This window comes from Ips typographus, linkage group LG7 (genome assembly GCF_016097725.1).
Source record: "Ips typographus isolate SLU linkage group LG7, UJ_Ityp_2.0, whole genome shotgun sequence".
Taxonomy (NCBI): domain Eukaryota; kingdom Metazoa; phylum Arthropoda; class Insecta; order Coleoptera; family Curculionidae; genus Ips; species Ips typographus.
This window is the reverse complement of record NC_138428.1, coordinates 7645287-7650772: the sequence shown is the minus strand read 5'-3', so window position 1 is coordinate 7650772 and position 5486 is coordinate 7645287. Positions and strand designations below refer to the sequence as shown.

The window sequence follows — 5486 nt, the reverse complement described above, 5'->3', positions numbered from 1 at the left end:
TGATGGGCGGAAGAATCGGCGTTGCGACCTTTGGAAGAACATTTGCTGGATGACTGAAACAGCGATTTTCTGACACCATCTAAATCGCTGGGTTTATGCTGACTGTGGATCCTGGGTTTGATCGGAGTCTTCGGAGTGCTCGGCTGCAAACAAAATATCGCATTTAAACCAACAAAACGACTGACACCTGTCAAATATCTTAATGTTGGCATGAAAATTGCATTGTTTTTCCAAGAGTCAAACAGAGAAACATTTTGATTCGTAAGTCACAACCTGTCAAAGTTGTAAAAATTGGTCATGTTTTGCAAATTAGACATTTTCGGTTAAATCTACTTACTGGTCATTTTGACCACCCTGTATAGTGTTTTTTTCTTCAAATGTCAAATAACCAAGTAATTTACTGTTAAATCCCAGTTGTTTGAATTTGACTGTCAGCGCCCATAACTCTGTTATTTTGACTGTTACAGGGTGGTTCAATATACCAATGTGTAGCTCTTGATATTCTCTTTTGACCACCCTGTATAGCATTTTTTCCTAAAATGTCGAATAACCGAGTCAGTGACTGTTAAAACTGAGTTGTTTGCTGTAAAGTTTCAGTATGATAGTTTTCACTTTGTCAGCGCCCATAACTCTGTTATTTTGACAGTTACAGGGTGGTTCAATATACCAATTTGTAGCTCTTGATATTTTCTTTTGACCACCCGGTATAGTGTTTTTTCCTAAAATGTGGAATAAGTGTACTAAATTTTTGCCACGCAACATAATATATGCATAATACATACCTTTCAAAACTCAAACCACAATTTTTACATCACTCAGTAAAACTCTGTTCAAATATACCACGTGTTGAAATTGAATAACACAAACGGATTGAATCAGGCGTGCCTAGTGAGCAAAATGGTCGCTTGTCCTTCCTACGCACTCCACTTGCAGCGATTTGATCGCGGCATGTAATTAGGAGGTATGTAGACAGGCGGACACACCATGCAATCAGTTCAATATTTGCCGTCCCCTGCGTTCCAGTATGATAACTAGCTATATGTTGCCAAAAAGCAACAACATGAATTTATTAAGTAACATTTGAACAAAATGCATATCTAAAATTTCCGTAAAATATTAATACTAAATACAAAATCCATAAGAATAAACTTACCATTAGTAGCTCGATGATAATCCTCCTCATTTAACTCAAACGTTATCAATGAGTTGGTTTCAGGATCCTGAACCTCTAAAATGTTTTTTGTGGAAGCCATTGATGAATGATTGATGAATTTTATGAATATAAACTAAACTCTGTTGTCTGTATTTACAAATAAAAATAAAATTTGAGGTTATGTGTGTTGTGATTATAACGCGTTTTGATCCGAAATCACATGTCGAAAGAAAGCAGCTCGGGTACCGTTTACAAATATGACAAATGCACTCTCAAATGTCAATTTTGTATATGACAGATAACAGGTGGTACCAGTCGCAATTTACAATGTGACAATCACGTGGCAAGCAGTTATCTGCACTCAAGGTGGCAGTCCGATCAGCTTCAACTTTAAAATGAACGAAGGGGCGGGACCAACTTTTTCTTAGGAGACCATTAAAATCCGTCTTTGTCTAAATCACATGTTTTGTGTATTATTTTTCTTTGTCGATTTTTACTATTTCTCGTAGAAACGTTTATGAATGAACACATTACACTGACTCTATACAGAAACAGTGGCGACACATGACTTGGCTTTGGGGGCCATGTTTGTGCTAAAATTTTGCGCGGGAATTTTTTTCCCATAAGAAGTAATGTAAAATGACTTTTTTTAAATTTAAATTTTTGACTTTATAATAGCAGATTTGATCGACTTATTGTGGCAAATATTTTCTTTAAAGTATTGTTTCTTCAATATCTGTGAAATAAACCCGATTTTTGTATGATTAATTCCAAGTTTGAGGTTAGGTTAGATGCATGTTAGATGTTTGATATTTTTGTTAATGTTTTAAGTTATTGATATGTGTGGCTATATAATCTCTAAAAAAAATCTGACTTCAGGTTTAGGAGTATCAGGTATTTACTTACAAGACACAAGGGTTTTTTCATCTTGAAAGTAATTTTGTAGAATGTGTTTATGAACTTCAGTTCATGAGAGTAAGAATGCATTTGAGTACATATTTGAGTATGTACTTTATCTGTATGTGATTTAAAATGTGGGGTTAACAACACCAAGGGATACTATGTTTATTCAAGATAATATGGTGCTTTATAAAAGTAAGTACATATACAAAATGTTTGCTGAGGAAGTTTTTTACTGTAAAATTCTCACGATTTCAGTAATCAACACCATGATGGGATCAAATTACAACCAATGAACCCAAAACTGTACATTACAGAATTGACTGCTTTTGTGAGTAAAATGTAATGTTTTGTACATTCTGCTATTAAAATTCTATCTAGAAACTGTAAATATCAGACTAGGTATTTTTACTCTTACAATTTGTTATAAACCTACTTTTACTTGATACTTTACTTCTTGAAAAGACAAAAAATCTGCTTCTTAACCCAGATAAACCTAAAACTATTTTTTTTGGGAAACCAAGGGTTTTATTTATTAAATAGGGCTATTTTAACACTCTAAACCTCTAAAAAACATCAGATTTTTTTTTGGTTGTCAAGTTTTTTCTAAAACTGACGTTCTTTTAAAGGAACAGTAGGACAATACCCTGTTATCGGATTACTGATCATATATTACATAAAATTATGAAGTATGGTACAAAATGAAACAATCCTTAGGATGTAGTCCAACGGAACATTTTTTACATCTAAAAAATTAATTCTTGTGACAAATACGACATCTGGTTTGCTTATTTTGATATTCCACCAGATGGTCTAGTCTATCGAATCTGGAAAATTCATGTTCACTTTGTGATGGTCTTGTCGGGCTCCTTCTAGAACTCTTCTTATAAGTTTCTAGTAGGTTCGTCGCTATGCTTCTAAATGCCAATTGGTCCAACTTTCCTAGATTTATACGGTGAAGTTGCCATGCATTCTGTATAGCCAGATCAATGCAATGGCAAAATAGGGGAAAATACCATTTTTTTCCCCTAATGGAGATTCTGTTCAGGCTGATATTTTGGTCTGATCTGTCAACTCCCCCCATATTTTGGTTGTACATTTGAATAAGATAAGGTTGATCAACATTTACATGTTTCTTCTCGGCTCTTGAATATCTCTTTACTTTATTTACTGGCGAAACCGAAAGAAAATTCGTTGCGATGTTTGCGACATTATTATCATTCCATTTCTTGGCTTGGTCACTTCGCGTTTGAATAACTTTGGAGAACGGACTAATTAACTTGATCTTTTCCCGAGGAGAGTCGACATTTCGACTTCTCGGGTCAGCTGGTCGCACTACCGTTGATCGGTTCACACTTATCCTATACTGCTAAAATCGGCGTATTTTATACCCGATTGATCGGCTGACGCAGTTTGTTATTGTCGCTTGTTTTTCACATTTCTGCAAAGCAGGTGGTGGTGACTCATCACCGATACGGTGCACTCGGTGCATGACACATTCGGTGCATCGTGATGCGACCTTGCCTCGTGCGCTTATTATTTCGCAATCCTCGAATACTTTTATGTTTTTTAAGTTAATCAGTCCATCTTTCCAATTAACGGATTTTCCATTCGTGACAATATAATGTCTAACCTTCGTTGAACACATTTGTTCATCAATGCTAAGATATTGTTCTAAAGCCACCGAAGAAAATCTTTTGTTCAAGTATTCAACGAGAGGTCTAATCTTATAAGCCTATCGTGTCCTGGTTGGTCACGAGAAATGAAGGTGGAATTGTTGTTGAAATGAATAAACTGGCGTATTTTTTCAAATTTGTTCACTGACATCACATCTGCAATAGGTGCAAATCTCAACTCTTCACTCCAGAATGATCTGATGTTGGGCATGTGTACCAGAGATGTATAAATAATTATGCCAAAGTAATTCTTCATGCCGTTCTCTGTAAAAACGGTTGGTCTTTCAGGCTTAGTTTGCACTGAATATAAGTTGGTTTCTTCAGTAGTCTGTAACGGGTTACTCCTGACATCAACGCCAGATTTTAAATTAAACCCGTAAATCTTAAATAAATATTCAGTATATGTATACTAGTATCTACATAGAACGCATTGCACGATAATACAAAAGCCTGTAAACTATAATCACACAACACTTACAATTAAATAGAAACAAACAAAACTAAACTTACATCAGACAGGCCTGTCAACGCAACTTACACACTAAGTCTTATTAGTGGCGAGGTAATTCAAAAACGTGCCACGGGTGATCGTCCATTAGTCAGGGTGACACACTTGTCCATCCAGGAATTTCGTGCTGTACCAAATACACTCTTATACGCAGGAGTCCGTTTACAGTGTCCAGTAGTAACTTTTCCTCGTCAATGTTAAACTTGGAGCAATCAAAAGCTGTAAAAGGTTGTAAATTCCCCATCTTATTCACCTAACAACATAATTATTTACCTGGAAGATTTGGCCGACATGCCCTGTGTTATCCAGCTATTTTATCTTATACAGTCTTAATTAATATAAATACTATTGTGATTTATAATATTGTTTAAATTTCTTAAACACCAGATAATTTCGCCTACTACTACGAAATCTCGATTCCAACAGACCTGCACGAACCACTTTTAACCGACAATCTTTTTTTACCTTACAAGTCTTAGCTATTAGTTCTTCTGAGAAAAAGAATGAGAAAAACTGAGAAGGAGTTTCTAATGACATTATTTCAGCAGACAACTCAGTATCCCCATAAAACCGTAACTGATCCTCATTCAACTCCAAAGATTTTGATTTTCAGTCAATGTCTTTTTTTAGTGCCTTTTTCTGTTTGGAAGACAAAAAAGTCGACAATGGCAAATCGTCATCATCATCGGACTGCTGGTTGACTTCTTCAACTTCCAGTGTTACCTCACTTTGATCATGGTTTTCATCATCAAAATCACTTTCTGGTATAAAAGAACAGTCCTCCAAACTGTCTGCATCGCTTACATCGCATCCGTCATCACTCAGACCGGTAAAATTCTCCCAATAGGCCGCAAGGTCCTGGTCTGTGAGTAGCTTATTTTTGGTCATACTAGAGGATAAAAAACAGAAATATCTTTAGAAAACTTATTATAAATGCATAATGTTACCGATCGGCAACTTCTAGAAAAAAACATGAAATAGAAAAAATGCATAGTGTTGCCGTTTGGTAACAAAACAAAGGTAACGTTATGAAAGCCTGAAATCTGCTCTATTTCTTGTTTTCTATGACATTTTGACGTAACTTGTCAAGTAAGGGAGTAATTTAGTGTCAAAGCAACGAGTGTCACAAAATATGTTATTATAATATGGTGAAGGAACTTTGACGCCAACACCAGATCTCTCCTGGTGGATTATTAGTTTTAAATTAAACTAGATTGTAGTGACGTCACAAATTTTCCAATTAGAAATA

General features: G+C 35.4%; 2 long non-coding RNA genes across 2 annotated transcripts; one reads left to right on the top strand and one right to left on the bottom strand.

Annotated features, from left to right (window-relative positions):
* The first annotated feature begins 1575 nt into the window (after nt 1–1575).
* Nucleotides 1576–2449, top strand: LOC145732071 (uncharacterized). The gene is made up of 3 exons (XR_014178943.1): nt 1576–2047; nt 2100–2248; nt 2312–2449. It is a non-coding gene; the product is annotated as an uncharacterized LOC145732071 (long non-coding RNA).
* A 1663-nt stretch (nt 2450–4112) lies between these two features.
* LOC145732069 (uncharacterized) lies at nt 4113–5114 on the bottom strand. The gene is made up of 2 exons (XR_014178939.1): nt 4511–5114; nt 4113–4456 (listed from the first exon to the last, which is right to left on the bottom strand). It is a non-coding gene; the product is annotated as an uncharacterized LOC145732069 (long non-coding RNA).
* Nucleotides 5115–5486: the final 372 nt, after the last annotated feature.